The sequence below is a fragment of the Nycticebus coucang genome, chromosome X, assembly GCF_027406575.1.
Source record: "Nycticebus coucang isolate mNycCou1 chromosome X, mNycCou1.pri, whole genome shotgun sequence".
Classification (NCBI taxonomy): Eukaryota; Metazoa; Chordata; class Mammalia; order Primates; family Lorisidae; genus Nycticebus; species Nycticebus coucang.
Window position 1 is genome coordinate 174263342 of NC_069804.1, and position 26822 is coordinate 174290163.

Here is a 26822-nt window from a genome sequence, read left to right on the forward strand (position 1 = left end):
GTTATAAAAACTATGTTTAGCTACATTTTAAATATAGTGAGGTTAATATAAAAGTGTAAAGAAACTGTTTGTTAATGATCATCTGGGTTAAATTCACAGTACATATTTAATGCATCCATGATCCTCCTTGTCAATTATGATCCATGATCATATATTTAGTGCATCCATGGTCCTCCTTGTTAACCTGATGTGAAACAGGTTTCTGCGATTCCTTTTTGAATTAAAATCTGATGTGAAATCTCTAAGAAACAAGCGGATCTTATAGCTTCCTAAAATTAGAGGTCAAACCTCTTTCTACCAAATAGCTCTGACAGTGTCTTAAGAAATTATTGTTCTATTTGAAAATGGGGTAGTTTTCATTCATTTGTCTTCCTTCAGTCTTAGGCGTAGGTCTTCTCTGATTCTCCATTTGTTCCACTTACTTTATAGTTGATATTGTCACTAAATTCATTAATTGATTTATTTTCTCATTCTAATATTTACTGAAAGGCTAAGACATGTGACACAATGTGTTATGCTGGAGATTCACTAGGAAACCCATGCTTATATGCTCTTCATATTGGTGTGGAGGTATCGAATAAATATCAGCTACATTGGTTTCCACAAATGCAATTCTGTGGCCTGAGGGTGGCATGAGAAACCCTAGGGGCCATGCTTAAAAATACAGGTCCCTGGATTCCATACATTGAGATTTCATTTCAGTAGGTTTGAAATGGAATCTGGCAATTTATGATTAAGAACAAACAAATAAATAAAACCTAAAAGCCATCTAAGTGTGCTTTCTGGTATACAGCCAGGTTTTAGAACTATTTGCCTACTGTACAATAAAAACTGATTTTGTGGGACAAAGCAATAAAACTACATCTTCATTTTCTTTTATCAGAGAGGCAAAGGGCCAGCATAGCTCATGTGAGCTCTGTGGTTAGGGATAGGAATAGGGAAATAAGTTAACAGAGCACATCTTCCTAGATGTGGAAGTTTCATGAATCCAGAATGGCAGAAAATTTGAAACTTACATAGATTATGTCAAGAAAAGAAGAAAAGGAAAAGAAACCCATAAGTTTCTGAACTGAAAGTTGATGTCTGAGATGTAGAGAAGACACAAGAAGCAAAAGGCCAGAATAGGCAAGATGATAGGAGGAGAGTGGAAGAAATTTCTGAAAAAGAGGAACTTGAATATTGCCTGGTTAACAAACCTGGCAAAGTCAAAGTTCAGTGAAAAGTGTAAATCTTTGTGTGGTCAGATCAAAGGGTAAGCACCCTTTTTTTCCAACCATAGTGTATTTTAGACTCTTTAAAGCTTTCACAGACATAATTATTTGCAACATACAATTCAGAACACAACAAAAAACTAATAGACATGCTCATACTGGAGTCCATGATTATTCACTTTTAAGATAGTGCTGACCTCAGTGAACAGGTTTAGTATCCCTTTTCTTTGTTGACTTTGGTCACACTTATTGAGCAGTTACTCATCCCACACCTTTGTACTAAGTGCTTCCCATGCAATATTTTATGTAATTCCCACATAGCTTTGTGTTGTAAGTAGCTACTATCTTCATTGTCATGAACAAACAGGTCAGGTGTAAGAGTTGTAAATGGTATATTGTAGAGGTAAGACTTAGTCCTAGCATTGACTGGCTCTAGAGTTTATTGTCTGGCGATAAAACTATTCTACTTTCTAGTTCATGGAGAATAAAAATGTTTTCCTCACCCTTATAATTCCAAACTCCACAGTCTCATGTTTATACTGAGAAATAATATCTTTAAAGGTAAAGGTAAAACAGAAGCTCTAAAATAATATCTTTGGTTATGATTTGTTTTGAAATAAACAAAATATTAAAGATTTTGACTTTAAAGTTATATAATGAACAATTCATATAAATGTAAGGAATTATATATTTAATTCTTAAATTTCTTAGATTTAGCAAAATATATGACACTAGAAGGATGTCCTTTCCAATAAATAAGACTCTCCCTGTATATATATAACTCAATAATCTCTACTGTTTTACAATGTTTTCCCATGTTGAAAATGATATTTTTCAAAATACCTTCCTGTAAAGTATTAATATTTCATGTAACCATGCAAGATCTCTTTAAGCTGGGTAGGTTAAGCATTATTACTTTTTTTATTTTATATATATAAGAAACCCAAAAGTCAGACAGGTAAAGTTAAATAAATCTGCAAAACAAGCCAAATAAAAATCATATCACATTGCACTCCGGATGTGCTGACCACTGCGATTTCCCCAAATGTGGGAAACTCGACTGCATAATTTGTGGTAGTGGGGGACTGCGTTTGCGCTTTCCCCTGATAAAAAAAAAAAAAGAAAAAAAATCATATCAGTTAGTGGCAGAACTGGAGTTAAAGTCAAGATTCTATCTTTTGATCCTCGGTTTCCTCTCAAGTGAAAGAGGTAGTGATTGAGATGTTGATAACTATCAATGATGATTAACGACAATTTAAATGATAAAATACAACATGTAAATAATTTCTGATATTTTATACCATAATTACTTATACTGGGTCTTCTAAAATTTACCAGGTTAAATAAAATTAAGAGGCTTTGATTATATAAATTTGTCAATAGAGTAGCATTTCTTTATAATTATGGGTCATTCTTTTTCCAATTTGCAAACTGTATCTTTAAAATTAAGGACTAAACTAACATTGCTTCATTTATTCCTTAATCTTATTTTGATTATGGTGCTAATACATAATGAATGTAGTCTGATGATATGGCATATAGGAGCTTTTTGTTGTCACAATTTGAAGCACAGAAGATTTATAGATCAGTGTATTTTTTTAGCATAGTATCACTTGCATATTAGACTACTTAGTGAGTGAATTTTGAGCTGTAGATATAGAAGTATTACAATTCTGTGTAGATGTGATCAATACTAACACAATATGGTACCATGTTGTTCTTGTCAAATAAAACTAAATCAATATTAAAGGCTAGAAGTTAACATATTCATTCTTGTTTGAATTTAGTTTGTATTGAAGTACTCTAAGATATAAGTGGACACACACATAAAGGTACAAAAATTTTAATTAAATATATGTATTAGTGAAATATAACATTTTATTTTAGTACTTCTAAATTTAGAATATATGACATTTCAATAATGAGTAGAAAGGTTTAACTTTTAAATTCTGAACATATGTGGTATACACGTAGTAACTTGTCCAGTCCATATCTCTCAGTCATACATAGGCTTTAATTCATTTCTGCATTGTATTTTATAAAATTTCTTCCACACGGACAGGTATGCCAGAAGCCAAAGCAACTGGTTAGATATTATAAAGATGTCTAAAACAAATAATATGTTCATATTTAAAATAGAGATTACCAACATTCTTATGAGAGTTATGAATATCCATTCAGTAGTAATATAATGTATAATTAACCTAGTAAGGAATTCAAGTTCAGAATGACAATTAACCATATGCATTTATACAGTTTTTCAATAATTTAATAAAAATAAAATTTGTAAATGACAAAAACTGATAACAATACACAAAATGGGAAGGGAATCCCAAAATAAGTGATTTTAGCAAATAGCTGGAGAATGTTGTTTGTGCCCCACCTCAAATTCATATGTTGAAATCTAATCCTCAATAAAACCTCTGATATGACAGTATTAGTATCTGGGGCCTTTGGAAGGTGATTAGGTTATGAGACTGGAGCCCTAATGAATAGTGTGCTCTTCAGAAGGAGGTCCTGGAAGCTCTTTTGACAATTTCCATCATGTAAGGGCATGGCAAAAAGACCGATCTATGAGCCAGGAAGTGGATCTTCACCAGGTACCAAATCTGCTAGCACTTTGATCTTGAACTTCCCAAGAACTGTTAAAATAAATATCCGTTGTATATAAGCCATTCGGTCTATATGGTATTTTGTTATAACATCCTGAGTAGGCTAACACTGATAAGCAGATAAAGGACCGATGCAGGGATAACCACAGAATAGAATACATTGCTGAAGACCTGCATTCAACGAGAAAATCTGTCTGCAATGCATAATTTCCAGTGAGAGTGTGATGTAGAAATGACAGATACAAGGAAGAGAATTTATGATGTCTGTGCCTGACAACTATGGTAATAAAAGTATGAGGAACAGGCACACTTCAGTGTTCATAAAACATTCACTGTTTTTTTTCCTCTTGCTTCTCTGGTCTGTTTCTTGAATTTCTCCTCTAATCTTTTTCACTTTCTTCCTCATGCTTTCTTTAGGTTTAGCTTGATCTTTCTTTTTTCTTTCTTTTTTTTTTTTTTTTCAGCATCTTAAGGTGGAAGTTAGGATACTGACTTGAATTTTCTTAATGTAGTCTTTTGCAGCTACACATTTCCCTCTAAAGACTGGTTCAGTGGTAGTCCATCAGTTTTACGATGCCTCTTCATTTTTATTCACCTCAAGCAATTTCTCATTCCTTTTGTTATTTTTTCTTTGACCCATTGCCTATTTAGGAATGTTCTTTTTAATTTCCACATATTTGTAAGTGTCTCAAATTTCTATTTGTCATGGAATTCTAATTTAATTCCACCATAGTCCAAAAATACATACTTCTATCTATTTAAATGTATTAAGATTTGTTGTATGGTCTATGCTGGAGAATGTTTCATGTGTACTTAAGACAGATGTACATTCTGCTGTTCTCGAATGGAGTGTTCTACAGATATCTGTTAACTAGAGTTGGTTATTATATCGTTAAAGTCTTCTATTTCCTTACTGACATTTTTCCTAGTTCTACTCATTACTGAAAGTAGGATACTGGTGTCTCTAACTGTCATTGTTAAATTATCGATTTTTTTCCTTTGTTTTCATCTGTATTTTGTGGTTCTGTTGTTAGATTTGTAAATAATTAAAATTGCTATATCTTTCTGATAGATTGACTCTTTTGTGATTATAAAATGTTCCTAAAATGTTACTTTATATTATAAAAATGCTATTAGAATTATCTTTCTCTTATATTGGTAGAGCCATTTTGGCATTGCATATTTGCATGATACACCTTTTATTATCCTATTATATTAAATCTACCTGTATATTTCTATCTAAATCTTATCTACTCTAGATAGTATATAATTATATCTCATGTTTCTTTTATGAAAAGTCTCTGACTTTTGATTGGATTTTTAATCCATTCATATATATGTGATTATTAAAAGGGTTGAAGTTATATCTGCAAATATACTTTGGTTTTCTATATGTCTTGTGTCTTTTTCTTCCTTTATTCCTCCTTTGTTTCTTTTTTATTCTAAGTGAGCATTTTTGATGTAGCATTTTAATTTTTTAATGATTCATTTTACTATTTTAGTTATTTCTTTATCAGTTGCTCTAGAGCTTATAATTAATCTTTAATGATCAGAATCAGTCTTTATACTTACTTAATTTTAATGAGATATAGAAATGACAACAATAATATTTCTCTATTTGCTTTCTCCCTTTTTGTAATATCATTGTTACATATACTGTTTCTGTAAAGGTTGTAACCCAACATTACATTATTATTCCTATGTTCATATATAATTTTATGTCAAAGATTCTGAGAGAATTAAAAAATAGTAAGTATTTATAGCATTTACTGTTATAACTTTCTTATTTGTCCGTTCTATATCTCTTCGTTTTCATTGTGGATTTGGGTTACCAGACTCATATCCTTAGCCCAAATCCACATCTTTTGCCCAATACATCTGTGTTCCCACCACAGCCTTCCTGTTTTATTTGGAAAGGAGCGCATCATACATGTATTTTGCTCAATAACTTTTTAGTCAGTGAAGAAAAGAATGGATGTAGAAATGTGCATTTATACTGTCATTCATAACTACATAATTATCCTTATTGTTTCACTTTTATTTTCCATATGAATTTGAATTACTATCAGGGGTCACTTAAATTTCACCTAAAGAATTTTCCTTAGTATGTTATGTAAGATATGTCAACCAACAATAAATCATTTACATTTTTGTTTAACTGGGAATGTCCTTATTTTTTGCTTTTGTTTTTGAAAGATAGATTGGCTAGATGAAGGACTCTCAGTTGACCAGGTTTCTTTTGATCACTTAGAATATATCATTTCACTGCCTTTTGTTCTCCATTGTTTCTGATGAGCAATCAGCTATTAATTTTTTTTTTTTTAAGAGACTGAGTCTCACTTTATTGCCCTCTGTTGAGTACGGTGGCATCACAGCTCACAGCAACTTCCAACTCCTGGGCTTAGGCGATTCTCTTGCCTCAGCCTCCCAAGTAGATGGGACTACAGGCACCTGCCACAGTGCCTGACTATTTTGTGTTGCAGTTTGGTCAAGGATGGGTTTAAATCCACCACCCTCGGTATAATGGGGCTGGTGTCCTACCCACTGAGCCACAGGCATTGCCGCAACTATTAAAATTAATTGTTATTATCCTGGTTTGTGTTAATTTTCTATTGCTGCTTTAATTTAATATTTTTCCTTTTTTTAAAAAAAGTTTGGTTAAGATAAGTGAAATCTTTGTCTTTATCCTATTTGATTTAAGCTTTGGTGACATGAAGATTATCATTTGGAGTCACATTTGGAAAGATTTTATCCATTATTTCTTCATATACTTTCTTGAGGTCATCTTCTTTAGATCTTCTTTTCTGGGTTCCTCAGAGAAAAAGATGGTGCTGGCAAGCCCAAAATCTTAGGGTAGGATGGTAGGCTGGAAAGTCTGAGACAAGACCTGCTATTGCAATTGTGAACTGGAATTTCTTTTACTAAATTAACCTCAGATTTACTTTTTTCCCTTAAGACCTATCTATTTATTGAATAACCATCCATTAATCTCCTTTATTCATGATTAACTGATTGTAGATACTAATCACATTTAGAAAATATCTTGACAGAGTCACCTGTCTAGATTAGTGTTTGAAGTAATGATGTAGCACTATAGGTTAGCTAAACTGACTCACAAAACTAACCATCACAGTGTATATTTGTGCTCTTAAGAGTATCTTACATTTCTTTGAGGCTCTTACATGTTTTCTTCATCTTTTTTCTCCCTATAGTTCAGGTTACACTTTTTTTTTTTTTTTTTTGCAGTTTTGGCCGGGACTGGGTTTGAACCCAGCACCCCTGGTATATGGGGCCAGCACCCTACTCTTTGAGCCACATGATCTATCTTCAAGTTCACTAATTATTTCCTCTGCAATCTAAAAACTACTATTGAGCCCTTCTTGTCCATTTTCTATTGCAGTTATTGTGTATTTCAACTGCAGAATTTCCATTTGGTTCATTTTAATAATTTTTATATCTTTATTAATGCTTTCAGTTTAGTGCGATTTTGTCCTGATACTTTCTGTTACTTTTTAATTAAAGTTTCATTAGTTCTTTAAACATATTTATAATGTTTAAAGTCTTTTCAATTTAATTTGACATCTGGTTGTTCTGGAAGGCCATTCTCTTTCTATTTTCCTGAATTGCTTTTGTTTTTATTCAGTATATGGCTTATGTTTTTCTGTTTCTTTATGTATATGGTAATGTTTACTGGAAACTGGGCATTCTAAATAACATATTACATAAATTGTGGGTGCTAGTCCCTCCTCTTTTAGGCTTGTTTATGTTATTAGATTTTTTAATTTTTTATTGACTGCCTGAATTATTTTAATAAAGTCTATCTTTCCCCAGCATTGTGAGGTCTCTAAAATTGCCCTTCAGGTTACAAAGCCTTTGGTATTCCCACATTGTCCATGGAGTGACAGTGGTATAGACAGGGCTTTATTCAACTCTCTTTTTCATTAACCACCGCCAACTTTTAAGTTCTACCAATCAACAACTGAATGTCCTGTTATTTTCAACAATGTCCTTAGGCATAAATTGCTCCATAGATTGACTCAATTAAATTTGGACTCCTTTAAAAAGGTAAGTTACAAGGTCAGTATTCAATATTTGTTATAATTATGGAAAGGCTCCTCCCAACTGTTTATTTCCCAATTCTTACTAAAAAAATAAGTGATCCTACAGGTTAGCCTATAGGTCAAATTTGTATACCAATTACCTTATACCAAAGCCTCTACTATTTGGGTTTAAAGAGCACCTTAGTCAGTGTGAGCTGCTATAACAAGTTACCATTGATTGAGTGGTTTACTTTGAAAAAATTAGTTTATCACAGTTTGAGAAACTAGAAGCTCAAGATCAAGGTGTTGGTATGGTAAGTTTCTGAGAAAGGCTATCTTTCTGGCTTGCACTCGACTGACAGAGAGAGAGAATGAGGGAGAGGGAGAGATAGACACAGAGAGATCCTGTTGTGATAACAAATGCTGGATTTCATTTATTCTACCTAATTATATTTTTACACCGATTACCTCTCTCCACTTTATCCCCATCTCCCTGCTACCTTTCCTATAATCTGATAACCATCATTCTACTCTCTGACTCCATGAGATCAATTGTGGATTCTTTTCAGCACTATTCACAATAGACACAAATTTTGAGTCAACCTAAGTGTCCATCAATGAATGGATGGATAATGGAATCGATACATGATGGAATGTTATTTAGCCATTAAAAAGAATGAAATCCTGTCATTCACAACAACATAGATGGAAGGAGAGGACATTATGTTAAGTTATATAATCTTAGTACATAAAGACAAATTTCACATCTTCTCACTTATATGTGGAGGCTAAAAATTACTCATGACTCATGTCATGATATATTAAAATAAGTGAAGCATGTATAAGCAGGATGATTTATTACTTTATAAAAAGTAAAAATATATATTATTAACTTGGATATATAATATTTTTTATTATTAAATCATAGCTGTGTACATTAATGCGATCATGGGCACCATACACTGGTTTTATAAACAGTTTGACACATTTTCATCACACTGGTTAACATAGCCTTCCTGGCATTTTCTTAATTATTGTGTTAAAACATTTATATTCTACATTTACTAAGTTTCACATGTACCCTTGTAAGATGCACCACAGGTGTAATCCCACCAATCACCCTCCCTCCGCCCATCCTCCCCCTTCCGTCCCCTCCCTCTCCCCCTTCCCCATATTCTTAGATTCTAACTGGGTTATAGCTTTCATATAAAAGCCATGAATTTGTTTCATAGTAGGGCTGAGTACACTGGACCCTTTTTCTTCCATTCTTGAGATATTTTACTAAGAAGAATATGTTCCAGCTCCATCCATTAGAGATCTAAAAATAGATCTGCCATTCAATCCTATAATTCCTCTACTAGGTATATACCCAGAAGACCAAAAATCACATTATAACAAAGATACTTGTATATATAAGATTAACCATGTCAGATGGTAATTAAACCAATACACAAATGTCATGAAAAACTCTTAAACAAAAGAATGGAGTGTAGGTTTTTTTCTTCATTCACTCCTGAATGAGAAGGAGTGTAGGTAGAAATGTTCTACTAGATGGATAACTAAAGAGGTCAAGAGTTGATGGAGAGATGCACATATGTTTAGGAAATTCAATTAGATAACTTTATTGAGGATTTTACTGGCCCAATCCTAAACTTCTCTTGCCCTTCTTTTCTTCTTTTTTTTTTCCTTTTTTCTTCCTTTTTTTTCTCTTTTTTTTCTTTTTTTTCTCTTTTCTTCTTTTAACATTCCAAATCATTCTTCAATACCATGATCAAGCATCCCTGTTCCCTTCAATGCCACTCTGCTTATAAATAATGGCTAAGGTAGAGTCATGCATTACATAAAATTTAAGTTACAAAAAAACAGCTAAAGGGGCTAAAATTATCAATAGTCAAAGTCAAACTTGGCATTCACATAAGAAAGTGGTGTAATAGAAAACACTACTATACTGACTCCCAGTAGATCCAATAGGCATTTTTATCTTTAAATTTGGAAGATATTGGTATTTCTTTGGGTAGGCCACACACACACACACAAAAAAAAAAAAAAAAAAAAAACTAATTGGATTGCGTTTTAAGGCCATGTTACATGAACAATACCTGTTCTTAAACTTTGTAATCTCATTAAAAATTACTTTAAAGTAGGTATCTCATATTCCATTCATGGATTATATTCATTATATGGAGTGATGTGCACTACTGAAGTTGCTATTCTTTTTGTCTTGCTTTTTCTCTTTTTATTTGCTACATCTATATAATTTAATTCTTGTAAAACAAGTGGAGAAAGACGCAAATTTTGTGTCATCCTTCATTTAGACCTACTACTGAAAACTATACACACCTATCACTCGATCCTAAAATGGGACACAATAAAATTTAGGTAGAAAGTAGTGATAGAGAATGATGGATTAATGAATGACAGAATAGATAACAGAGGCACAGATGCAAAGATGAGCAGACGAAAGTCTCTTGTACTATATTAATAAAATGCTACATAGCTACTCAGATACAGATAGGGAACTTTAGGGATAGAGATGGAAAAATGAATATGTGGGGTAATGAGTGGAAAGTCTGACACATAGCCTATCGGAGTGAAAGTAGACAGTGAAGAGATGATGTTGAGGAGAACCTGATGGTGGAAAATGGTAAGAAGCAAATGAGGACACAAACACATGGCATATATTCATACATTCATTTGATGAATACTTATTTGGTGACTATTAAGTGCTATTCACTTACTGTACTGGCAATGGACACAATTGTGAGCAAAAAGAGATACATGTTCTCTGCTTTCATGGAGCTCAGAGTTACACATTCTATTTAGAGGATGTGAGGTGCTACAAAGAAATTTATTTTTTACACAAAAAGTCAGAAAGACATTGAGATGCAGGTTTAGGAAAGGTTGTTAGTAAATTGCCAGAATGAAGAGATGGTTTAATAAGGAGGATAACACAATATGATATTAGATGAATAACTAGAGAGAGAAAGAGCTGATGGAGAAGAACATGTGCAGAGCAGTACAGCCAATTCAACAAATAAAGGCAAAGAAGAAAAGATAAATACTTGAAAAAGAGATAGAAAAATTATGGCAAAGATAAACAGTTAATGTTAAATAAATGAATGTAAAAACGAGGAAATGCAGAAGTTAATAGACTCATGGTAAAATGATAATAAAGATAAAAATCACAAGAAAACAACAGATAGTTCATTCAGAAGCAAGTTTCAAATTCATACTCCATATTTGCATGGCCCCCGTATTATTTCATGTGTTTAAGTGAAAAAAGTACACATAAAGTGTCTACCCAGGTGAAATATAATTAACATTTTTAAACAAAATCAATTCAAACAAAATCTTTTTTTTTTTTTTTTGCAGTTTTAAGCTGGAGCTGGGTTTGAAACCGCCACCTCCAGCATATGGGGCTGGCACTCTACTCCTTTGAGCCACAGGCACCACCACAAACAAAATCTTTAATTCAAGAACACCTTTAAAGGGCTGTATTAAGTGATTGCAGATTCACGTGCAATATATTTTGAATCAATTTCAAAAACAGAATCTTGTAGTAATTATCTACCAGAGCTATTGGCTTGTAAAAGCTCCTCAAGATTTCTGAGTTCCACAAGTATGATGTCCACTTCCTATTTTTAGCTACCAGTAATGGTTGCTTAGCAGCCTTTAAAACTCCTTTGTCAGAACCATCATGTTGTGGATGACACTGGAAAAATACGCTGCCTGCAAACTCTCACCCAGCATGGAAGCCAGTCAACTAGAGCTGCCAAATGAGAACTTTCACTAGACACCCAAGGAAAGAAATCTGCTTTGCTAAGGAAGGAGAGAAGTATAAAATGAACAAAGAAAGATTTGAAAGTTCTTTACTTTCTTTCCACATTCTCTCCCTACACATTGATGGACACCAGGGTTAAAATTTAGGTATAAATTAGGTGAGTGTCAACAAATTTCCAAATAAACTGAAAATGACTTAAATCCGTAGGGTGTCTTGTTTTACCTACCTCTTCTAACTTCTCATTAATTCATTAAACATTTTATAAGAATATTATACAGGAGAAAACTTATCTGATGCAAATGTGATCAATACTTGGTTGATTAATTCAAAATATTGGCTGAATCTGGGAATCATGTAAAATTTCTGAATACTAACCTTAGACAATTCATCTAGTATTAAATAATAATGGTCATTAATTCTTCTCTGTCTTGGCCTCGTTTTTCTCTCTTGTGGCCGTTTAATTGAGTATGGGTTCTTTGAGTTAAGTTTATCATGGTCATTATTACCTAAACCACACGGTAAGGCATCATCTCCAACATCAAGTTTGACATGTAACAGAAATATGAGAGCATATCTGAAGCAATTAAAGTACAAAATTCTTCTAGATTTTTGTTTTATTCATTCCAGTCTCTCTCTCATACCTAATTCTAAAATAACTTATTTTATTAACTTGCTTTTATCATGTTCTTCCCAATTGTTTAATTTAGGCTTCATAAAAAGAACAGCACTCTTTTAAAATTAATATTTAGTAAGTTCCTATCATATTCAATTAAGTCAAATTATGACAATAATAAGTACATTTGGCATGCAGATTTGGAACAAACATAATGGCTGTTGGTGGAAGCAGATGTACACAAGAGAGTAGGCAATTAGCTGTGAGTTTTCAGTGTTCCTTGGAGTATCAGTATATTTTACAGAAGGAATAGAATGCACCATTAATTGAGAAGGAGGTCAGGTAAGAGAATTTTGACATTCTATGCTAGCCATTGTGATAAGTCTTCAGTGCACCTTATAAGCATCTGTATTCAGGGAACTATCTATATTAATATCATATTTTAAAATTGTTTTCTTTGTACAGCTCTCTCTTATACTCAGGCTGTGGCATTTGCCAGTAATTTCCCTTCTCAGGCTCAGTTTTGTCCATCTGTAAAGTGAAACTCTAGGATAACTATCTCTAACGTCTCTCATTTCTTTCTGGTTCTAATAATTAGTTTTTGGAGCTTTGGAGTTGATATACATTTTGCTTACAGTACACAAAAGGAATGATTAAAACATTGATGTTTTATATCTTGAGGCTTCTTAGTGGTTTTCATAGTGTTTGAGAATCATATTCTCAAACAAGATTTGAGAGCTTTCATAGTGTTTTTAGAATTATATTCCAGTTACTTCCACATGACTGATGGTAGTTTAATATCCTAATGGTAGGACCATTGAACTAGGAGTCAAAAGGTTAGGGTTTGAATTATCATTCTAACAATGTATGGATTCTTGTTCATGAGACAAGTTCATAGAACTCTTGGGATTTCAGTTTATCTTTTGTAAGATCGGTATCTATTACTGTGTAACAAATAATCTGCATCTTACAAGCTTAAAATAACAGAAATTTGCTATTTCATCATTTCTTTAGGTCACAAACCCAGGAGGTACTTGGCTGAGTGGTTTTGACATGAAATCTCTTATGAGTTTGCAAGTTAAGCTGCTAGCTGGGGCTGCAGTCATATGAAAGCTTCACTGGCACTAAAAGATTCATATTGAAGCCCAATTATGTGACCTAAGTTCTTCACTGGATACTGGGCAGAAGGACAAAAAAGGAGGGAGGGGAGAGAAGAGAAGAGAGAGAAGAGGAGAGGAGAGGAGAGGAGAGGAGAGGAGAGGAGAGGAGATGAGAGGAGGAGAAGAGAGATTGAGACACAATGAAAGAAGGAAGCCTTAGTCCCTTTGCAACTATTGGAAATGACAAATTGTCACTTCTACCATATTTGCTTAACTGAATGCACGTCACTAAATCCAACCCATGCTAAAAACTGAATTTAACTTCACTCCTTGAAGGAAGGAAGATCTAAGAATTTGTGAATATAATGTAAAACTACCAAATAATTAACACTGATATTAACTTTTCTCCACTTTCTAAGGTGACCTCCCTCTAGTATATTCGACAAAAAAAAAAAAGAACCCACCAGCATTAACAGTGACAACAATAAAAAAAAATCTATAACTGAATTGTCTTTATATTACAGCAACTTCTTTGCACCTTCCCAGCTCCATTATCTGAGACTTTTGGACTATTTCCTTCTTCCTAACATGTTAGTTATCTCAAGGGACATCATAAAGAGATAACCGCAGAGCAGCACACAATTCCTTCTACTGGCCTGTCATACTAATCTTCACACCATTGGCCACACAGGCTGTTCAGCTGCATTATATTTTACTGGATACTTGAAGAGAGAAAGAGGAAAACTCCTACAATATCACAAACCTAGAACTGAATATTGGACATATCTGTTCTTAAAAATCTCACTGGACTTTCCTCACTCAACAGTTTTCTTTAAAGTGTTCAATCGTTACATCATTTGAGCTAACCTCTCTCGATTATATTTTCTTTACTTTCTGCAACTTCAACTATTCTTATTCATCTCTTATGCATAGCAATTCAACTGTTTTTGTTCCTTTGAATCTTTCTGGTTTATAATTGCAGGATATCAGTTTTCACTTTTGAGTGGTGTGTGGAAACATTTTCCTGAACATGGTTCTCTCCCTAACAGTATTGCTATTAACATAGGATATTTTTAAGACAGAGTCTCACTTTATTACCCTCCGTAGAGTGCAGTGGCATCATAGCTCACAGCAACCTCAAACTCTTAGGTTCAAGAGATTCTCTTGCCTCAACCTCCTGAGTAGCTGGGACCACAGGTGCTAACCATAGTGCCTGGCTATTTTTCAAGGGGAGGTCTCATTCTGGCTCAGGCTGGTCTCAAACCTGTGAGCTCAGGTAATCCACCCACCTTAGCCTCACAAATGCTAGGGTTATAGGCATGAGCCACTGTGCCCAGCCTTAACATAGTATTTTCTTTTATATTACTTTATTTATTTATTTATTTATTTATGTATTTATTTAAATACTCTTTAATGGACCACCTATGATATGTTAAGGTAAAATGCTACATGTTGGGAATGCAAAACCTCTGAAGACACTATCTATGCTTACCAAAAGAACATAATCGAGAGAGAGACAGAGACAGAGACAGAGAGAGATGAGAAAATAAAATTGAAAGTAAATGAAGGGAGCTTTTTCAGAGAGTCAGAGGTAAGATCCAAAATGAATCTTAAAAGTTTCTTAGAAATTATCCAGGCCAAAAATTGAGGACCTTGGAAGAAGACGGATTCCCAGGCCAGCAGTTCTGAAACTTGATTGTGCATCAGAACAATCTTGCTGCTTTTCTTGAAGAACAGATGCCAGAACCCACCCCTATAATTTCTGTTTCAACAGGGTGGAGGTAGGGACTGATAATTTCCATTTCTTTTGAGTTCCCAGGTGATTGTGATACTGATGCTGCTGATCCACAGATCATACTTTAAGAATAACTTATCTTTCTCTAGGCCTAGTTAGATAAACATGGTAGTCTTGGAATATTGAACAGAGTTAAGAGAGATTGCCATTTAGCATCTGAGGAGAGCAGTGATGAGCAATGAAATTAGAAAACTGGGACTAGATCATTACACACATTGAATGTCATGTTAAAGGGTTGATCCTTATGCCTTAAGGGCAGTAGGGATATTATTTTTTAAAAAGAGAATATACATGATCGTACTTAAATTTTAGCAAGATTAAACTAGCTGTAATGTTGAGAATATACTAAGCTTGAGGACAGATCCCTAGCTGGAACACTTAGGAAATTGTTTTATGATATCAGATAAAAGATGAACTAAGGTAATGAACATTAAGATCTTAATATTCATTACCTTAGTTCATCTTTTATCTGATATCATAAAACATTTTCTTGCAAGATACTTATGCAGTTATTTACCCATTTAAATTAATTTTGTTAGAAATATAATAATATGAATAATATGATGATAGCTAGTTTTTTTAAACACTTGCTATAGGGTATCAAGATTCTAAGAGATTTACATGGAATATTACATTTAATTCTCACAGAAACCTTAAAACAAACATTTGGTTATCAGCCCTATTTTACACATGAGGAAAATAAAGGGCAGAGAAATCAAGCCATTTTCTTGATGTCATGCAACTAAGAAAAGATAGATTCAGAACTTACACACAGTCTAGCTCTATAATCCGTGCTCTTAACCCCACGGTTTGAGTAAAAATAAGTTAATGGTCAATTTTATATTTTAAACAACGAGGTGATTATAATCAAATATAGGGAATCAACTTTTCACCAGGTTGTGTGATGGCCTACCAGGGGTCCTCAAACCTTTTAAACAGGGGGCAAGTTCACAGTCCCTCAGACCGTTGGAGGGCCGGACTATAGTTAAAAACAAACAAACAAATAAACAAAAAAACTGTGAACAAATTCCTATGCACACTACATATGTCTTATTTTGAAGTAAAAAAATAAAACGGGAACAAATACAATCACACTGCCGCATGTGGCCCGCAAGCCGTAGTTTGAGACCCGTGGAAACCTCTTGCAGCCTGGGTCCCTTTTATTTGCTATAACAGTGTGCAAGTGTGGCAAAAACCAGCCAAAGAAACTTTGCACCCAATATCTACTTTTAGTTAATGGGATTATAACCTATGAACCACTAAATCTGAGGGTAAGATAAAGAGGCCTTTAAATGGGTAAATGGAGAAAAGTAATTCCATAAAATTGTGTCAGAGACATTTACAAAGATATTCTTCTTTGGAACAGTCTCCTGAATGATCCAGGTCTTTCCTATTACACTGGAATCTCAGCTCCAAACACTCACTTCACTCACTCCGTGGCAGCCACACTGGCCTCCTTGTTACTCCTCAAATACAGCAAGCACACTTCTCCTCCAGGCTTTTATATTTCCTCTTTTCTGCTAGAAATATGTGGGTCATTTGTTTATATCTTTCCTATAACTGCATAAGTATCTTGCAAGAAAATGTTTCCCAATTCCTACCTATGACTCTCACAGCCATCACCTCATTCTGTTATCTTCATACCGTTTAGCATTATATGACGTCATCTTGTGTATTCATTCACAAGAATCCATTCTGCTTTGTTTTATATTTTCTGTGCAGCTCCCTTGAAGGAAAGATTCTAGAGAAAAAAAATTATTCTGTAATTTTCAATATTAGATTCTCAGTTTCTAGAAGAATATCTGCTGCATCATAATTTTTCAGTAAATATTTTTTAGTTAAAGAATCCATAAACTGAATGATAATTAATTTTTTTGTCGCTTCCAATTTGACTGTGGGTTGCATGAAGAGAGGAACATTATCTGTCTTGCTCACTGCTGTATCTCCATCACATTGAACAGTTATGAGGAACATAGCAAGCAACTAATAAGTACTGCTAAATCTGTGGTTCTCAACCTTCCTCATGCCGTGGCCCTTTAATACAGTTCCCGTGGGTCATGGCCCACAGATTGAGAACCGCTGTGCTAAATGATTGTTTCTCTTTTATTTTACTTAATTGTGAGGGACTGGCAGAGACACAGTTCCAGGGACACTACTCAGCCAAATAAGAAATGCCTTTGATGAAAATCCAAACGATTTATGTTCAGGTCCCTTACCCCTCAATATAGGGACCATCTCAAGTGCATTAAGTTCTGTATAGGTTGTGGTATTAGAAGGTCAACTTCATTAGAGCAGGGGATGCATTTTTGCTCATAATGGTATCCGTTATACTCAAAAAATATTAGTCAATCAAATGAAAGAAATGAGGATACTTATTTGATGATTGTCTCTCCCACTAGGGATAATACAGAATAGTATTTCAGGTACATAGAACACACACTTTTACTACTAATCAGCTTTCTATCTCCAGAAAATTTTAATATTTTCATGTATTTTATTTAGTTATTTTAGAAAAAAACATTACAAACACAGGTAAAGCTCCAATGTGGCCCTACCCAAGTGCATGTCCCTTCATCTCCAACCACAGGTAGCCATTATCCTGGACATTATCCTGGACTGAGTATAAGTCATTTGCACACATATCTCTATATTATAACTTCATATGGATGTATCAATCAGTAACATGGCTTTTGTACTTTTTTTTTTTTTTTTTGCAGTTTTTGGCCAGGGCTGGGTTTGAACCCGCCAACTCCAGCATATGGGGCCGGCGCCCTACTCCTTTGATCCACAGGCTTTCATACTTTTTTCTTTTAGAGACAGAGTCTCACTTTGTCGCCCTTACTAGAGTGCCGTGGCATCACAGCGTACAGCAAACTCCAGCTTTTGAGCTTAGGTGATTCTCTTGCTTCAGCCTCCCGAGTACCTGGGACTACAGGTGCCTGCCACAATGCCTGGCTATTTTTTTTTTGTTGCAGTTTGGCTGGGGACAGGTTTGAACCTGCCATCCTCCGTATATGGGGCCTGTACCCTACTCACTGAGCCATAGGCGCCACCCACTTTCATACTTCTTAACATTGCAAACATTACTCACTTTTATAAATTATGTCAATTGTACCCAACATTCAGCAATTTCTCCATGTTGATCTATGTAGATCTAATTCATTGATTTCAAGGGAAAAATACAATTTCATTGTATAAGCACACTATAGCATTTATAAATATCAACGCAAAATTAATTTATACTTTTTCACCTGATATGTTTTTAGATTATTTCCAACTTTTCAGTTATGAATAATGCTTCATTGAATGCCATGTTGACATTTCCTTTGTACTCATTTTTAAGAATATCTTTAGGTTACACAGCAATACGAATATAGTTAACACTACTGAACTGTACACTTAAAATAATGATGGTGATAAATTTTATGTTATGTCTATTTTACCAAAATTGAAAATAATATTTTCTTCAAAGCAGCAGTTCTAAAATGCGTTGGTCTCAGGACCCCTTTATACTCTTAAAACATATTGAAGCCCTCAAAAAGTTTTTGTTTACATGTGTTATAGCTACCAATATTTAGAAATTAAAACTGTAAAATGTTAACATATTATGCTTTAACTAATTTAAATATAACAATAATAAGCCAGTCACACATTTAACTAAATGTAATCCTTATTAAAAATAATATCATTAAAAATAAGATGTAGTGAGAAAATTGATCTTGCTTTATATTTTGAAGACACCTTTAAAGTCTAGCTAAAAAGGAGATATCTATGTTCTCATATCTACTTCATCTTTCAATCTGGAGTCAAATGATTTGTTTGAAGTATATCAATAATTAAGACTAAGGAAGAGGCTTGGCGCCTGTGGCTCAAGCAGCTAAGGCGCCAGTCATATATACTTGAGGTGGCGGGTTCGAATCCAGCCCGGGCCCACCAAACAACAATGATGGCTGCAACCAAAAAATAGCTGGGCGTATTGGCGGGTGCTTGTAGTCCCAGCTACTTGGGAGTGGAGGCAGGAGAATCACTTGAGACCAGGAGTTGGAGGTTGCTGTGAACTTATTTCATAGCACTCTACCCAGGGCGACAGCTTGAGGCTCTATCTAAAAAAAAAAAAAAAAAAAAAAAAAAAAAGACTAAGGAAGAAATGAGGTAAAGAAAGAGAAAAGTGTTTAATTTTTTATTTTATTTTATTTTTATTTATTTATTTTTTGAGACAGAATCTCACTATGTCACCCTGGGTAGAGTGCTGTGGCAAACTAAAATGCACTGGGTAGAGTGCTGTGGCATCACAGTTCACAGCAACCTCAAACTCTTATGCTTAAGCAATTTTCTTGCCTCAGCCTCCCAAGTAGCTGGGACCATACAGGTGCCTACCACAATGCCTGGCTATTTTTTCTTTGTTGTTGTTATAGTTAACATTGTTGTTTAGCAGGCCTGGGCCGAGTTTGAACCCGCCATCCCCGGTGTATGTGGTTGGCGCCCTAATCACTGAGCGTTGGGCACTGAGCCGAGAAAAGGGTTTTAATAGATTTTTTGGATAATTATGAATAAATATTAGATGAAAAGGTGGTAATTTGTAACGTATTAGTTAAATGTAGAATCTGGAACCAAGTCAATAAAAAAAAAGTATACTCATTATATTAAACTTCATTGGTTGTTCTAGCACTGTGGATTGTTACTGATAATTTGATTTTTAATATCACATATTGATTATTTGGAATACAGTAGTTTCACTAAATATTTATTATATCAATTTCATTTATACAGTATAAAAAGTTATATTTCTTAACATAATTCCCAACATCATCTGGAGAGGTACTGGCCCCCCAACCAAAGCAAGTGACATGGCTTCATGTGCTCCCCGAGGAACGTTGCCCTAAGATGGAAAAACTTCTTTTTCTGTGGACATGCCTGGGCTAGTAATAACAATCAATAACATGTTCACAGAAAGGAAAGTTACCAGAGGGCTTTGCATGGTTGCAGTTGGGGGCTGGGCACCTGTGGAGGTTATGGGAAGAAGTTCTCTGCTCTATTCTCCTTTTAGCAAATTATTCTTTCTTAAGTTTTAAGGAACTAATCAGAACAGACAGCTAGAAGCCGTTGTGGTTAAGCCTTCAGCAAAGTGTTGAGCAAAGGTCTCAATTTAGAACTAACTACGTAAGTGTCTAACAGTATGTGTGCTGAACAAAGAATGTTTTAGCAGTCTTTATGATTTCACCATTATATGTTCCTTTTTCTATTTCTATACCTGTTTTCCTTTTGACTAGTGCTGTGTATAAAAATACCCAATAAATGTGGGTAGTCACCAAGAGCCTGAGCGAGCCTTGGTCTCCCTTTCATGATTTTCATTCTGTGTGCAGTGCTTGTCTCTGTGTCTCTGAGCATCTAGTTCTGAGGACAACAACAATCATGATAAAAGTCTTTACTGGGAAACTGTCAAGCTCATATGGTAGATACAATTTTCCAAAATTTCATTTTTATCTTGAATTTTCAAATAGTTTTATTGACAAAGAAATTCTCATCTATTTTCCTTAAAGTGGTAGACTCCACTCATTTCTAAAACATGAGAAAGCCTAACTTGCAATAGTTTGACAAAACTGCAGTAACCAAAGAGGTATGGTACTGATATGAAAACAGACATATAGACCAATGGAACAGAATGGAAAACACAGAAATAAATTCACGTATTTACACCCAGATGATTTGGGGTAAAATCTCCAAGAACATACACTGTGGAAAGATACCCTCTTTAATAAATCATGTGGGGGAAACTGGGTATTAATATGCAAATGAATAAAACTGGATTCCTGTCTCTCACCATAGAAAAACATCAACTCAAATAGATTAAAGAATTAAATTTAAAAATTGAAAACTGTAAACTACTAGAAGAAAACATAGGTGGAAAGCTCTATGAACTTGGTCTAGGCAAAGATTTTATAGGTAAGATTTCAAAAACACAGGTAACAAAAACAAATTAGACAAACAGAACTGCATCAAACTAAAATGCATCTTAACACAAAAACAAGTAATCAATAGAGTGACGAAATAATCTGTATAATGGGAGAAAACATTTATAAACTATATATTCAAAAAGAGACTATACAGGGAACTCAAACAACTAAAAACAAAAAGACTCTAATATTCTGATTTTAAAATGGGTAAAGGAAATGAATGGACATTTCTTTAAAAAAAACTATAAATGGACAAAAGTGTCTATTTAGAAATTAAAAACCTCACTATTAATTAGGGGAATGCAAGTTCAAATCACAATGAAATATCATATCACCCCAGTTAGAATGTCTATAATAAAAAGATGGAAAACAACAACTGCTTTTGAGGATATGCAGAAAAGCGAACACTTATCACTTATACACCATTAGTGGGGATTAAAATGAATACTGCCACTATGGAAAACAGTAGATTTTTATAAAATCTCGAAAACTATATTTTTTCAAAAAAAGTAAAAATAGAACTACCGTTTGATCCAGCAATTCCACTATTGTGTATTTATCCAAAGGAAAGGAAATCAATGTATCAAAGGGATACTCACTTTCCCATGTTTTCTTCAGCACTATTTACAATAGTCAAGATAGTCAATCAATTTAAATGTCTATTGGTAGACAAGTGGGTAAAGGAAATGTTGTAGATATGCATAATGGCATACTATTCAGTCATAAGAATGAATGAAATTTGTGACAGCATGAATGAACCAGGAGGACATTATGTTAGGTGAAATGAGGCAGGCATAGAAAGACAAATACCACATATTTTCACTCATATGTGAGAGTAAAAAATGTTGAACTCACAAAAATGGAGAGTACAATAGAGGTTATCAGAGGGTGAAAAGGGTGGGGAGGTAGAGAGAGTTTGGTTACCAAATATAAAATTATAGCTAGACAGGAGGAATAAGTTCAAGTGCTCTACAGCACTGTAGGGTGAATGCAGTTAGCCACAATTTATTGTATGTTTTCAAAAAGCTAGAAAAGAGGACTTTGTATTTTCCCACTACAAATAAATGACAAATGTTTCATGTGATGGATATGCTAATTGCCCTGATTTGATCGTTATGCATTGTACATATGTGTCAAAATATCACTCTGCATCACATAAATACAATTATTATGTGACAAGTAAATAAAAGGTAAAGGATGCTAAATAAATGAATAACAATAGTTTGCCAGTTGTTCCTTCAAGTAACAATGGCAGTTTGTGAATAAAAGCAGTTTGTAACTCAATCACAGAACCGCTTTTGTCTCAAGACAGCATTATTACCTCTGTATGCAGCGAAAGTACTTTATGTATACTTTGCATTTGGTGACCAATATTTTTTAAAGATACATACTCATGGTTGAGCATTTAATGATATTACTAAATTTTACTGTTTCTTTAAAGATGTTGTGAAATGAAACTTGTTTTTCTTTTGTGAATGTGAGCTCATGAAAAATGCAATAACTAGTATGTTTTGGTACCATTGTCTTGACTCATGCTAATGTGCCAAAAGTTTTATTCATCATTGATCTTAGTTCATCAATACTTCTTAGTTCATAAATACAGTGAAGACACCAAATGATATCTTAGTAATCTTATAAAAGTAGCTTGTCCCTTCTCCATCATCTATAAGAGACCCATAAGAATCCCAGGATAACACTTTGAGAACCACTGCAGCTTAGAGTGAAATTCTTGAGTTAAATAGCAGGCACTTATTCAACTTTACAAGAAACTGTGAGATTGCTCCCAAACTGTTCATATTTATTTATATTTCCATTGAAAGTGCATGAAATATCCCATTTCTAAACCCTGGTATCATCTGATTTTTAAATTTTTCCACAATTCCTTTTCTAAGAAAAAAAGCATATTGTCTCTTCTGTGGCATTTTTCTTTCTTTCTTTTTTTTTTTTTTTTTTTGCAGTTTTTGGCCGGGGCTGGGTTTGAACCCACCACCTCCAGTATATGGGCCCGGCGCTCTACTCCTTTGAACCACTGTGGCATCTTTTTTTGAGTATACTATTGAATATACAAGGTTCATGTGCTTTTTCTTTTTTTTTTTTTTTTTTTTCTTTTTGTAGAGACAGAGTCTCACTTTATGGCCCTCGGTAGAGTGCCGTGGCCTCACACAGCTCACAGCAATCTCCAACTCCTGGGCTTAAGGGATTCTCTTGCCTCAGCCTCCCGAGTAGCTGGGACTACAGGCGCCCGCCACAACGCCCGGCTATTTTTTGGTTGCAGTTTGGCCGGGGCCGGGTCTGAACCCGCCACCCTCGGTATATGGGGCCGGCGCCCTACTCACTGAGCCACAGGCGCCGCCCTCATGTGCTTTTTCAAACATATATTTAAAAGGGTAGCAAAGATCAAGTATACATACTGTTCTAAATCTTGCTTATTTTCATTACGAATATTTTCTCGATATACATATTTTCTTATGAGAAAATATAAAACTGCTTCATTACTGAACAACTTTACAGTTTCCCACTTTATGAATGTACCATAACCTAACCATTATTTTTAGTGTTAGCTCTTTATGAATTCTATATATTAATATTTTTCAGCTATTCATTTTTGAATAAAATTTCTCCAGTTTTCACTTGTCTTTCCACTTTGCTTATGGAAATGTCTCCAAAATAGTTTTCATTGCACAGCTGGGTTTAGTACTGTTTCCTTAATATTTTGTCTTTTTTTCTATCATTTATAAGGCATACTTTCACATTCTGTAGGCATTGAGCCGATCTTCTATATTGTATTCTGTTTTTTTTATATATATTTTTTATATTTTTTTATATATTTTTTTATATTGTATTCTGAAAGTGTTGTAGTTTGAATTTTCACATTTTCTTTTGTCTATCTTGATTTATTTTTGATCTGATGTGATGTACCATCTATTTTTTCCATATAGATGACCAATTATCCAACGTAAGCTATTCTTTCTTCCACATATTTGAATTGCCATCTTCTTTATAAGTTTCCATATGTAAGCAGACCAGTTTCTAGGCTTTCTATTCCGTTCTGCTTGTCTATTAGTAATCCATTCATAAATATCATTCTGTCTTAATTACCGTGTTTTTTCTTGATAGTCTTTGACCTGTTATAGGCAAATTCCAACACTTTGTTGTTTTTTCTAAATTGTATTTTTGAATTTTATAATCAATGGCATAGAAATGACATTGTGGATATTTACCTGTAATTTTCCTTTGTTTAAATATTTCAGTTTTACAGACTTGCTTATATTGCTTCTATAATTGATTTAATTTGTAATAAATACGTATCCTTAATACTGATGTATTTGTCTGCATTTCTTATCAAAATATTTCTGTAGACTCATTTTCGATGCAAGGGTTTCTCCTTTCTCATTTTCTTTGTCTCTTTCTCTTACACACATGTGTGCATGTGTATGCACACGCACACACACACACAATTTATCTCTAATAACATCCTTCAGTTTGTATCATTGCGTCTACTCAACTTCTCAAGTATCGCTCAGACTTGAGTTTTATTTTCTTCATCATGTTTAATAATTTGTTATATTTATGTAAATGTATAAGGTAAAACTATAGTGTTTGATATGAATAGTTTTTGTTTGTTTGTTTTGGTTTTTTTTGAGACAGAGTCTTACTATGTCGCCTGAGGTAGAGTGCTGTGGCATCACTGCTCACAGCAACCTCAAACTTTTGGGCTTAAGTGATTCTCTTGCCTTACCCTCCCAAGTAGCTGGGAAAACAAGCACCTACCACTGTGCTCAGCTATTTTTTAGTTGCAGTTGTCATTGTTGGTTAGCTGGCCCGGGCTGGGTTTGAACCTACCAACTTGGATGTATGTGGCTTGCGCCCTACCCACTGAGCTATGGGCATCACCAGGATAGTTTATACAATATTGTGAATTCAAGACTTTGGGGTATTCATCACCCAAATAATGTATTGTACACATTAAGTCATTTCTCATCATCCATCTCTTCCCACCCTTCACCCTTCTGCATCTCTATTGTCCATCATTCCACACTCTAAATTCATGTAAATACTTTATTTAGCTCAAACTTATAAGGGAGAACATATAGTATTCTTATTTTTGTGTACAACTTCTCTCCAGTTCCATCCACATTGTGATAAAAGACATAATTTCATTCATTTTATGGCTTAATAGTATTTAATTGTGTATGCCATTTATTAATCATAGATCAGAGAGAGTAACAGATCCACCAAGTAGAAACCATTTATTTCTTATCATAAGGTCCTATATTTAACTTTTGACTCCCTAGTTCCTGAGTTTCTTGAACTTTCATAGTGTCAAACATTTTCTCAACCAAAGAAGTGGGAATTGATAGCTCAGCATCTGGTTTCCAGCAATGAAAGTTTGCTTTGGTAACCTGTCTCTAATGGAAAACTCTTAGTTCCTAAAAGTGCATGGGAGCACAAGTCCTGGTTACATTTGCCTGCTCACAGAGAGTCTAGCACTGCTACACCGTTAACCCATTTTAATATCCTGTTTTTGTCGGTGTCGCAGGGCCGCTGACCAGCAGAGACGAGGACACCAACGGAGAAGTTGCAGCTGCTTTATTGTTGGGGCGTTACAGCTCTCTTTCTTTTCCGGCACTGCAACCGTTTTTGCACAGCAAGCTCTCTGATTATATATCCTTCCCACATCCTCCACCCACGCATCCGGTGTATACACCCCGGGACTTTCCAGGCATTCCACCTATGGGCGTTTTAGGGGCCAAAAGCTCAGCAGTTGCTAGGGAAAGAACTTAAGATCAGGTTACTCTACAACGCACATGGTAGCTACCGCGTCACCTGTCTCTGGGAAGCATAGCTCTCAATAGGTTAGGTTTCTACATTCCTCCCCCATGTAGGGCCATCATCCTCTTTCAGGCCCCTCCACATCTTCCCCTTTTTGTTTATAATTTATCGGGGCCATGCCTGTCTTAGGTTGTCTCCCTGCTCGAGCGTAGTCTTACCCGTCATGGAGGGTACAGGCAACGGTGGCCTGTTCTCTGTCTTAGGTTGATCTATGTTGGGGGGATCTTACCCATCATTGGCTACTGGTCCAGCATGTTTACCCAGATCTGGGGGGAGCCTCCCGCTTGGAGGGCGAGGAGGGCCTGTTGGACGATAACTCGATCTCGCTGTTGTCTTTGGCGGAGGGCCTGGATAAACCTGATACCCATGGCAGCAGCAGCTAGAAACATAATTCCCAGAGCCGCGGTGCCTGCCCAATTGCAGGCATGAGAGATAAAGGTTGTTACTATACTCAGAATGTCTCAAGTGGTAGCTATTTGCACCCGGGTACTACTTATGCTAACTACGTGACTTAACACAAGGCGGGTACCGTTTTCAAACTCTGCATCCCAGCTCTCTAGAAGGTATTGGGATAATTGGGTAGAAATATTACGAAGGGTACCATTAGACTCAAAGACAGTGGGTGTAACGCACACAGAGGGCAGGGGAACTAAACAACCAAAGGAGAGGTATCTCTCCATATCATCTATTTTGCTGCTGTAAAATGTCTACTCTTTGGTTAACTAAAAACAGTCCAGCACGAAGGTGTCCTTCCACGGTGGTCTGAGTGCGCAGGGCTTCTGCAACAGACGTGGACAGTCGGTTGACGGCGGTGGCAGTAGGGACTGCAGTGGCAAGGGCAGCGGCAGCAGTGAGGGCTGTGGCAACAGCAGCAACAATGGTG

The 26822-nt window shown here is 34.9% G+C and overlaps 1 non-coding gene and 1 pseudogene across 1 annotated transcript; one reads left to right on the plus strand and one right to left on the minus strand.

Annotated features, from left to right (window-relative positions):
• Nucleotides 1-26619, minus strand: part of LOC128577091 (polyadenylate-binding protein 1-like) — a 111367-nt pseudogene extending 84748 nt beyond the window's left edge.
• LOC128578922 (U1 spliceosomal RNA) lies at nucleotides 2151-2317 on the plus strand. Its single transcript, XR_008378007.1, has one exon. It is a non-coding gene; the product is annotated as a U1 spliceosomal RNA (small nuclear RNA).
• Nucleotides 26620-26822: the final 203 nt, after the last annotated feature.